This window comes from Myxocyprinus asiaticus, chromosome 17 (genome assembly GCF_019703515.2).
Source record: "Myxocyprinus asiaticus isolate MX2 ecotype Aquarium Trade chromosome 17, UBuf_Myxa_2, whole genome shotgun sequence".
Taxonomy (NCBI): domain Eukaryota; kingdom Metazoa; phylum Chordata; class Actinopteri; order Cypriniformes; family Catostomidae; genus Myxocyprinus; species Myxocyprinus asiaticus.
This window is the reverse complement of record NC_059360.1, coordinates 15,950,655-15,962,966: the sequence shown is the minus strand read 5'-3', so window position 1 is coordinate 15,962,966 and position 12,312 is coordinate 15,950,655. Positions and strand designations below refer to the sequence as shown.

The following is a 12,312-nucleotide window of genomic DNA, read 5'->3' as shown; positions in this document are numbered from 1 at the left end:
AATGAAAATTATCTCATCATTTACTCACCCTCATGCCATCCTTGATGTGTGTGACTTTTTTTTCTTCTGCTGAACACAAATGAAGATTTTTAGAATATTTCAGCTCTGTTGGTCCATACAATGCAAGTGAATGGTGACTGAAACTTTGAAGGTCCAAAAAGCACATAAAGTCAGCATAAAAGTAATCCATAAGACTCCAGTGGTTAAATCAGAAGCACTATTATAGGTGTGGGTGAGAAACAGATAATTATTTATGTCCTTTTTTTACTATCAATCTCCACTTTCACTTTCATTCTTCTTCTGTGGTTTTTGCCAATTGGCATTCTTATATATATATATATATATATATATATATATATATATATATATATATATATATATATATATAGTTTTTTTGTAAAACAGGACTTGAATATTGATCTGTTTCTCACCCTCATATCATATTGCTTTATTAGTATTAAAAACACAATTTGAAAGTGTTTTAATTCCAGTTTTGTCATTGCAGCTAAACAAAAACCATTTTTGGGAGGTTAAACGTCATGTAAAGTGAAGGGCAGCCATAACCACACTTTTGTCAGGTGTTTTACAGTATGCTATAAATCAAATAAAATGTTTTATTACTATACGATTTTGATATAAATGTTAGCACTTTTTGTTTGTTTTTTTGTAATCCTTTCCTCCATCCCCAAAATCATCTTAATCATGAAATAATCTGTGGCGTTACAGTTAGTGACCTTTACACCTCTGATTAAAAAAAACAAAAAAAACAAAAAAAAAAGTTTCTTAATCATTTACTGTGGCCTTGTATGAAATTAGAAAGAGGAGCACAAAAATAAATATAAAATGGTATGTATAATGTACGATTGAGAGTGAAATGTTCAGATGCCACTGCAAATGTACAGTGTCTGACTGCTCTAATCACATTAAATTTGTTTAAAATTAATAAAAATTTTGACATTGATGTAAAGTAATTGTATGGATAGTTTTGAACTGTGTGGGCTGAAAAAGACTTGGAACATTTAATGGTTATTGTAGGCAAAAAATAAAAATTTGGGGCATATGTAAATAAAAAGTATCGGCATGGCCTTGTTCAGTTACACTGCTGTGTTCTACCTTTTTCAGGGGAAAGAACAATTATATTTAACACTTCTTACATTTTTCCGTAGGTATACCTTTAAAGAGAACTCAAAAGACAAAACCATTAAGAACAAGATCATTCCCAACATTTGAGTTAAGAGATGCTGCTTTATTATGATTTTCTCCTCACTGAATCTAAAGTTTAGTGTCAGCGTGGATGACAATGAATGAATCTTCCTCTGTTACTGATGCTAAAGGTAGCACATCCATTAGACACCACTAAGATCTGTTTCCCTGTGCAACTGCCTTCACTCTTATCTCCAGAGATGACATCACTAGTATGTGCCTCCTGGCAGGCAAGTGTTTAGCATTTCTTTCAATTCCCTTGTAGAAATGCATGTAAAATAGCGTTTACATGTTGCATTATAAAGATTAATTACTTATGTGTAAAAACCCATATTTGTCTAACAATTAAACCTGATTTTCTCACCAGTCATCATTGCTGATGACAATGAATCCCTTGGTGCCTCAGCTAAAGGCGATCTGATTATTACCTTTGTCCCACCAATTAGCAAGAGGCTGGTTATTAACTACATTGTGAAAAATCACCATATTTCTGAAAGGTGAGATCAGAGCATTAAAGTGAATTGCTGCATTTTTAAACTGGGTTCAAAAACAGTTTCCTGAAATGAAAAAAATGACACCTACCTGATTTGACGCAACCTGTTCTCACAATTGCCACCTGTGCTCACATATTCAATTGTCCCACAGGTGGAGTCTGGGTTGATGGGTACTGTCTTAGTGGATCCATTGGCATTGCTTGGAGGGCCCATCCAGTCATTCTGATCCTGTTGTATTTCACCAAATGATTATTTGTTCAGTTTTTATTTCTGAAAATTAGGTATCCTCGTGTGTAAAGGATAATAAGTAAAGGATAATGTACAGCCAACCACCTCACATCAGGATTATCAGGCATCAGGGTTTATTTTGAAATAAATACCACCTGACTTTACATTATATGTCACTAATTACAGTTCCTTACCAAATAAATAAATCCAAGGACATGAAAGATTTTTTTGAGTTGAAATTATTTTATTGTTCCACTTGTAGTTTATCTTAAAGCTTCTGCAAAAACAAATCCAAAAAACTCTGAAACAATATTACAATATTAATTTATATATTATTATAAATCTCGAAGTTGCCTACTCTATGGACAAGTTAGCTATCATATTTAGCTACAATGTAATTTCAACTAGATAACTGTTTAAGCTCGGATAGGCCCTGCCCGGCGGGCCCGCTGGAAAAATAATGATGAAAATAACAATAACTACAGTCTTGACCAACACAAAATAGGTATTGTTTTAAAGCTTAGAAGATCTACTTTACATGTAGGCATTATGACCAAAAGTAAAATAGTGCTCTGAAATTTGCAGACAAATTAGAAGTGTTCCGTTTCGATAATTTATTAGTAATAATATCAAACTGATCAGATAGCCATGTGTCATATATCGTTGGAAAGCTCTCAAAGAGCAGAATAATTGTTTTAGTCACATATAATAGTGAGCTAAGTACATGTCTTTGACATTCATGTTACATGTAAACAGGTGTTGCTTATAATCCACGTTTTCTCTAATAACTTAACGAAAAATAAACAGAACATAAAACATCACATACCCTTACTTACAGGAGGGGATACACGTTAAAATAAGAGAAGATCTTTCACTGTAATTACATATGGCCACCAGGAGATGGCGGCAAGTACATGACACAGACTCAGTGATGACTCAGATGACACAGAATGGAAATTATCTCCTTACTCATGCCTGCATGTCTGCATGCTTTGGAAAGAGAGCATACCTTTAGTCATTGTTGTATTCACATATGTAATTGGTTCTTATATACAATTATTATGTTTTATATGTTTGTAGGGGTTTTTGGACACTTGGAGACGTTTTTGGACACTAGGATAAATTATATTTGTAATGCTATAGCTTTTGATTGCTTCGTCGTTTCAACACAAAATTACTCAGACACAGTTGACATGATCAAAAAAACAAAAAACAAAAAAAAAAAACACCAGTTTTTCGGAGCTACCTTATTCACACCCAGAGATATATAAAGTCAAATAAGAAAAATAAGAAAGAATATTGTGGTGATGGGGGCATGGCCGAGCAACGTCTGTGGAGAGCGATGCCGAGAGAGTGAGTACGGTAAGGGTTGGCACCTGTGGGAAATCACCTCTAACAGCTATTTTGTGTTTTCAGTGAGAACGGAGGGTGATTTAAAGGGCGATCCAGACCTCCGGAGGAGAGAGCTGAGCTTCCAGCGAGAGTGTGTGTTGGAGGGCATTCGGCTATTAAGCATCAAATTTGTGTGTCCAAATAAAAGACTCACATTGGATTGTTACCTGGCTCCAATTTTTTCATATCATTACATTTTATAAAAAGTTTTCTTAAAAATTATACCAAACAATTGACCCTCTTTGTTTTATTTTTCTTTGGTTTTTTTATTGTCTCTCTTGAGACGGTCGCTCAAAACAAACAGAGGAATTTACAGTTTTCAAGAAAATTCACCTATGAATGGCTTACTTATAGATGTCTCTGCAAATTAAGCTTGGATAAGAGAAAGTATCTGAACACAGAAAAAGTTACATACATTCAGTTTTAAAGTTGCACTCAGTAACATTTTTTTAGTTTGTGTCATCTTGGACTTACACCAACATCTAGCAATTTGGATGCAGCGTCATTATAGTGATGTTTAATAGTTTTCAGCATCTATTAAACAGTTTTCTGTTAATGATTCCATTGTAGAAATTTACTATTCACAGTCAGCAATGATTAAGTTAATTCATGAGTGAAAGTGTCAAGTTACAGGACGGTTACTGATATTAAGCAAGTAGTATTCACCTATTCGGCTGGTCAGTTGATTCTAACATGGCAGCCCTTATGAGGATACCCCCTCCAGGTAGAATAACTTTCATAAGGTTACTGATATGAGTTGTCTTCATCTCATGTGAGTGGTTATACAGTAATACACAAATATAATATACATACATTTCATACATTCAAATTACAGTTAATTTATTTAGGAGTAAAACTTTTTAAAGGAGAGAAAAATTACTGAATGTACCTTTAAATGTAAGAAAATCTTAAAAAGGCCATTTTTAATACACTATCCACTTTGAGTCATGACAACGTGCCAGTTAGCGGTTCTATCATATGTTGATGTGAAAAGAGAAAGATGGCAGAGTAATATGAGAGACATGAAAGTAGCGGCAGTGTGCTGTGACGGACAACAGTTTAATATACAGTTTAGCAGTCATCACTGCTATCTGACCATTCAATACTGTGACTGACCAATCAGAATCAAATATACCCAAGTGTACCCAAGCATAAGGGTTTTACCAACAAAATGCTTTAAAAACTCTTATTTTAATCACTGTGTTCTCGATTAATGCATTTACCTTTCCATTAACAAAGTGTCGACCCCAGTGTTAGCTGGACATCAATCTGGTCACACCGAATGGATGAGCCAACATGAGCCCTGCAGCAGTCTTATAAAGCCTGCAAAACACAATGTAAAGAATAACATTCACAGTAGGAAAGGTTGCAGTTCCTGTAAGCAATTGCGGGTTTCATTAGTGATCAGTGTTCAGTAAATACTTTTGCCTCAGTCTCAATCTCAGTTTACAAGAGGAAACCATAAAGACTTTACCTAGAGTCCCAGAATATTAGAACTGAAGCTTCACCAGCACCGTGGCATCTCTGAATATCATGACTGTCCACAAACACCTCAGCCCTCTCTCCAGTTCCTATGATGAAATGCTTATTACAGCTCTCTTCCAATAATGCCAAGTGACATTTGAGAATATCACTACATATGGTCTACTTCTCATCAAAGGTTAAAGTTGCATACTTTAGATAGTTTAGCTTTTCTCCATCATATTTACAAATCACTGTTCCCAGTTTCACACTTGAACTCTGTCACTCTTCCAAACTCAAAGTATTCACTGGCTTTAACGGGCTTCCGACCCAAGTCGATAACCTGAAAAAAAGGAATTTGTGTTAATGCTTTTAACAAACATTTTAGACAACTCTGGTCTTCACTGGATGAAAACCAAGTGGTATTAAGGGTCTTGAGTCTACCAAACACACTACTAAGGTCACCAGGCCACATGTGCTAGCAAGCATCTATTCTAAATCCAGCCACACCCATGTCAGGGCAGTCTGTTTATGTATTTGGCCACTTTTCCTCAAACATAGTCCTTTCCATGGCTAAATCCAGGAAACTCACCAAGCGACAATCTCTAACCTGTCAACACAAAGTACTTATGTAATTTCTCTATGCACTTTGTAGAAGAACAACCCAGTAAATGTCAACCAAGAAAATTAACCTGGAAAATGTCATTGTAGTTACAAATCTCTCTATTGCCATTTTACATTTGCCATCATTGAAGTCTAAGTATGAGTAGGGAACAGAGGGGAAGTCCTTGTTGTTGGCATTGAAGTACATCCACTACTGGAGTGAGTGTGTTGTCCATCACCTGCTCCACACATGTGATTGATGACTGCATCCACATATATGTTTACCTACAGCAAAGTAGCACACAGGCAAAGACGAAGCTCTCTACAAACTAATTCATATTAAGTGATTAAAGTCAGCATGAAATGGCATTCACAACCCATTTTAATTCCATAATGTGATGTATTTCATGAGTGCAACAAAAATATATATCCACAAGAATTGATTGGAGAATGAAAACTGTCCGTTCCATACCAGAACAGAATCACATCTGAATGCAAGTTTGCAGTTGTTGTCTCCAGAAGAATTTATTAAATTAACATTTTGTCCCAGGAACAAAACCATATTTATTTGAGGCTCTTCTTGCTCTACCTCAGGTCAAGGTAACCCTTGAGAGCATCTAAACATATCCCTTCTGTAACGCTTCTTCTTCTTCAAGCTTATTGTTATTTGCATAACCGCTATTACATTTTAATTACTTGTTGATATTAAAGCATTTTTAGTGTTAACATTTGGCCATCTTGAGTAGTGTGATACTATGAGCCTTTTCCCCAACATTGTTACAACGTGTAATCATGTCACTCAGCTCTGCCTTTTTTCCTGATCTAGAGTACAAGTTGTAGCTGATTGGTTGATACCTTTGCCACCAAGGGTTCCAAGGATTCAATATCACAATACTCTCACTGGGGGAAGAGATATGTCAGATCAAAAGCAACTGTTATCACGTGCATAAGCTTAATTCATAAGCATCTTGATATGTGTTGTTACAAAACCATATAAAAAAGCTTCAAAATTTAACTTTCAGATGTATCAAAAGATTTTTCTCTTGCAGTAGGTAGTTACACTGCCTGGCCAAAAAAAGAGTTTCATACTCTAATATTTCATTGGACCACCTTTAGCTTTGATTACGGCACACATTCGTCATGGCATTGTTTCGACAACCTTATGCAACATCACAGCATTTATTTCCATCCAGATTTGCATTCATTTTTGGCCGAGATCTTGTATTAATGACGGGAGAGTTGAACCACTCCGTAAAGTCTTCTCCAGCACATCCCAAAGACTTTCAATGGAGTTAAGGTCAGGACTCTGTGGTGGCCAATTCTTGTGTATAAATGATTCCTCATGCTCCCTGAACCACTCTTTTACAATTTGAGCCTGATTAATCTTGGCATTGTCATCCTGGAAGATGCCTGTGCCGTCAGGGAAGGAAAAAATCAATTGATAAGATAACCTGGCCATTCAGTACATTCAGGCAGTCAGCTGACTTCATTTTATTACTGCATAACGTTGCTGAGCCTAGACCTGACCAACTGAAGCAACCCCAGATCATAACACTGCCTCCACAGGCTTGTACAGTGGGCAGTATGCATGATGGGTGCATCGCTTCATGGGCTTCCCTTCTTACCCTGACGCACCCATCGCTTTGGAATAGGGTAAATCTGGACTCATCAGACCACATTACCTTTTTCCATTGCTCCACAGTCCAATCTTTATGCTCCCTAGCAATTTCGTGCACCAAGCTGATGGTTCACCACTATCCTTCCATGATTTAATAATGCATTGGACCATTCTTAACCCAATTCCAGTGATTTCAGCAATCTCCTTAGTTGTTTTCTTTGCTTGATGCAGGCCAATAATTCGCCCCTTCTGAAATACAGTAACATCTTTTCCATGACCACGGGATATGTCTTCCGACATGGTTGTTTAAGAAGAATAGTAGAAGAGAAGCTACAGACTGCATCAGTTAGAGTTAAAAGAATTGTTGCCAGCTGAAACATATTAATCACTGCAATAATGATCCAATCATGGGCTCTTAAGGATCTGCTTATTTAAATCCAAACATCGACTTCTTCGTGCCACACAACTTGTTTTATTCATTTATAAGTGGTACCAAGCAGCTGATCAGTTGTGGTCACTGGTAGTCCACACTGCACTGGAGAATCGGTTGGCATTCGCAGTTAGGGTGACCAGACGTCACTTTAAAACCTGGGACAGTCCCGATTTTACAAGTCATGTACCACGTCACGGTGGACTTACATTCGGGACACCTTTTGTCCTAATAATTAGTCTAAGCCAGCTATAGTTTGATTGCTTTAAATAAGTGTTTTAAATTAACATCAGTGTTTCTTCCGTTTTTTAAATGAGAAATCATCAAAGAGTACTGAAAGAATCGGTTTATTTTCATTTTTACATATTGCAGTGCAATGAACAAAGCAAGATGTGGTTCAGGGAATACACAGACTTAACGAAGGGTGCATCCAAGACAGATGAGCATACATGCCAGTGAATTGTAACAGATACAGCAGTAAATAACAAATGATAAACAATAATAATAATAATAATAAATACATTGGAAGATATTATTACATTTAATATTTAATATAAGACAATATGTTTTTACATGGCAGCGAAGAGTACTAATTTCAAGCTCAGGTCATTCTTTTGAATGGGAATATGGGTGGCCTTTACCTACTGGGTCGTATATGCAGCAGTTTTGTGTGCCTTTTATTATCGGACAAATGTGAAGGCTATGCATAAATACTGGTTTTAAATTCACTGGTCAAGCTTTTGAGAGATGAGCATTCATGAACTTCCTTTAGCATAATTTCCATGATGAGCACGTCAGAGCGGGGTAAAGTTAGCTTTAGGTTCGATATTTTTTGGATATTCGGCTTTTCGTACCCACACTCTCTGCCGGTGGCAAGTTTGCAAAGATTTTACACACTTGGCTTGATGTTATGGTACATAAACAGTGTTGGGGAGTTACAGAATACATGTAATGGGATTACGTATTTAAAAACAAAATATAAGTAACTATATTCCACTACAGTTACAATTTAAATAATTGGTAATTAGAATACAGTTACATTCAAAAAGTATTTTGATTACTGAAGAGATTAGTTTGAATTTATTGTCATTTGTTTCATTTAATATTTAGTCCTTTCAGATGGAAAACATTTATACATATAAATGATGTGATCCAAAGTGCATTTGAACAGCAGTGAAACACTTTCTTATGATGTGTTACATTCATACGAGCAGACAGAGAAGTAAGTTTGAAGTAAGTTTGGAGCAGAAGAAATAGAAATAAACCTTGTGTAAATTGTCAGCTTTACATTAAGTTTAAATGCTATTTCTAGCCATTTTACATGCATGTTACCAGCACGATCATATTTTTTATCAAGAAAATTCACGTTGGATCATAATTTCTTTTTTTCAAGTAAGACCTTTGATATTAGGGCAAAAATCATATTCTTGCTAATAATTTTTGTATTGTTTTCCTGTAAAAATATCTAAAAATCCTTAAAACAAAATCAATATGATTTATCTTGTTTTAGAAACAACACTGCACAAAATATTTAGGTTTTTCTAAAAACCTAATCTTAGGTATTTTGAATGCGCATGAACTCAGTTTTGTAAAGCAGTGTAGCTTCTTGCAAATAGGAATTCATTTTGAGCAAACAAAAATACATTTTGAGCTTGAATAAAGTTTATTGGAATGTGAATTTGCACAGAATTCTGAAAATTATGTAACTTCTGTTTTTTGCATGTGCAAGATCTCACTCACTCTCTCATAATTCCCACTCTGTGCTTTAATCCTTGCTTACTCAACAAGGTCACAGCGTTACAATGTGCCAGAATTTCAGCCAATCAGAAATGAGGTGGTAAATTTTGATTGGCTGGCTAGATCACCAATCATACTGCTAATCAAAACAGGAGGAAGAGAAGAAGGGGATAGTTTGTTTTCAAGAAAGGAAAGGTTTTACACACAACCACACAAAAGTATCTCTTTTGTTGACTTAATTGTTTTTAATGAACTTTTATGAAATATTTGTAGTCTGTACACAGCCAATAGGCTTACTAGATAGTTTTTCAGAGAATGTATTTTTAACATGTGTATTTTGTCTTACTGTTCTGTCAGAGTTTTTATAGTCGAAACAAGTGAAAAAATCTACCAGTGCTGAAGAAGTAATCCAAAGTATTTAGAAAATGTTACTGACCTTGAGTAATCTAACGAAATACTTTACAAATTACATTTTACAGCATGTTTTCTGTAATCTGTAGTGGAATACATTTCAAAAGTAACCCTCTCAACACTGTATATAAATGGCATATAACTATAATATAAAGACATAAAACACTGCACTCAGAACTGTCAGTTGGTGTGGCTGCAGAAGTTTGGCTGAAAATGTGCTTTCATTGCTTAGAAGGGACTGTCTGAAACTTCCACTCACAATTAAACACAGGCGGTGTCCAATCACTCACTCAGTTGACGCACAAGTTAAACATAAAACATTAAAAGTACACTTTTACATTCCAAATGTTGTAGTAGGTTGCCAATTAATAGACTGACATACAACAGATCAGATGTTTATAGTAAATCCAATAATGAGTACAGGATTAGATTATTTTCCAGAAAAAAAAAATCACCAAAATATTATTTCACATTCCAAATGTTGTAGTAAGTTCCCAGTAGATAGACTGATTTACAACTAGTGAGAATATTACAGTAAATCCAATAATATGAGTACAGTATTAGTTTATTTTAGGATAAACTTCATAAAAATTCCTGAAAATTTTATTTTCACATTCCAAAGGTTATAGTAACTTCCCAGTGTATAGACTAACTGTATAAAATCTCACCTGTAGTAAGTCAGTATATCTACTGGGAATTTACTACAACCTTTGGAATGTGAAAATAATGTTTTTGTTAATTTTAGTGATTTTTCTTTCATAATATAAGTGAATACTGAATATTCATATGCATGCATATTCAAGCGTAAATACATTTTTTAAACACTGAAGGAAAACAAAAATTGAGCCTTTCCCCCCAATCTCGTTTATACCTTTTTAAATAGAAAATGAAATGGTCAACAGGAAATGAGTTTGTATCTACTTTTTTTATTTATCAGTGTTAAAACCAATAAAGAAAAAAAAACAACAACACATTTTTAGTTTTTCATTTTTGGGTTAAAAAAGAAAAAAGAATGGATGCAAAAGTACACGGACCAATCATCTTTCTTTGAAACCAACCTGATGCAAATCCGTCAAAGACTCTCTTCTGTTATAGAGCTTATAAGCAGCACTTTCCACTTTCTGGTTTTGTTTCTTTTTTTGTTTCGCAATATTAGTATTTCTTGTCCTTGGCTTTTCTGAAATGATGCCAAATTCAATGCTGCCTTTTAATATCAGCACTGGGCACTGTTTACATGTAACAGCTGAGCAAAAGAGTAAAATAAGTTGTTATTATTACGTATTTAATATTACATGAACAACTCAGAACGACCCTTTGACTAATGATGTCAAAACTGAAGCTCATAAAAAAAGCTTCTATTACAAAATTTATTTTTACCCTTACAAAAAAAAAGTGCTCTGGCAGTACAATACAATAGTGGCAGTATGGAGTTATATTTGTGCCACAATTCTGCACACGCAAAATTATATTTTGAGCGCACAAAAATGTCCTGTGTGCGCAAGATGATATTTTGATCGTACAAAAAAAGGTATTTTGAATGTGCGTGAACTCAGTTTTGTAAAGCAGTGTATCTTCTTGCAAATAGGAATTCATTTTGAGCTAACAAAAATACATTTTGCGCTTGAATAAAGTTTATTGGAATGTGAATTTGCACAGAATTCTGAAAATTATGTAACTTCTGTTTTTTGCATGTGCAAGATCTCACTCACTCTCTCATAATTCCCACTCTGTGCTTTAATCCTTGCTTACTCAACAAGGTCACAGCGTTACAATGTGCCAGAATTTCAGCCAATCAGAAATGAGGTGGTAAATTTTGATTGGCTGGCTAGATCACCAATCATACCGCTAATCAAATCAGGAGGAAGAGAAGAAGGGGATAGTTTGTTTTCAAGAAAGGAAAGGTTTTACACACAACCACACAAAAGTATCTATTTTGTTGACTTAATTGTTTTTAATGAACTTTTATGAAATATTTGTAGTCTGTACACAGCCAATAGGCTTACTAGATAGCTAACTATCTGGCTAGCTCTCTTAGTATGGTCTATATTAGTATTTGGTTATCTTGTTACACTTGGCCATTTTAGCTACCACTTTCATCTGAAATTATATTAATTGAATCCCTCCTATGTGTTAAAATCTTTAAGACTAATGTAATATTGTAGTTTTGGGAGAACTTAATTTGACTTTATCTGTCTCACAGGATATTCTGAGAGAGCAGTTTACTAAAATAAATGTGACCAGATTACAGTCTACTATGGATCAGCACCAACTGAATCTTCTTCTTTTTGTTATTATTACATGAAATATTATTTTATTTCTATTATTTTCTTCAAAATATCATCTTGTACATGCAAAATATAATTTTGTGCATGCAGAATTGTGGCACATATTTAACTCCATAGCCCCAGGCATAGCAAATGAGGACGATTAAATGGCTTTAATGCAACAGACAATAATAATTACAGAATGTTTCAAAAATAAATATCTAATGTTGTTGTATATAATGGAAATAAAACAAGTTTAAGATGCAGAAAATATATTATTTCTAAAAAATAAATTTATGATTATACCACGTATTTTGCACAACAGTGCCACATGTTCTGTGCTTGTCTTCTTTTTTGCAAAAAAACAATTGTATGTGTAAGTTGCAAATGTACTATTATGATAATTATAATATTATGCTATTATTATGTGTTAAAATATGCTCTCATATATACAGCATGCTCTATATATGT

General features: G+C 34.6%; 1 pseudogene; it reads right to left on the bottom strand.

The window, feature by feature from the left end:
• Nucleotides 1-1,272: 1,272 nt before the first annotated feature.
• Nucleotides 1,273-9,177, bottom strand: LOC127454722 (alpha-amylase-like; annotated as a pseudogene).
• Between the last annotated feature and the right edge of the window lie 3,135 nt (nucleotides 9,178-12,312).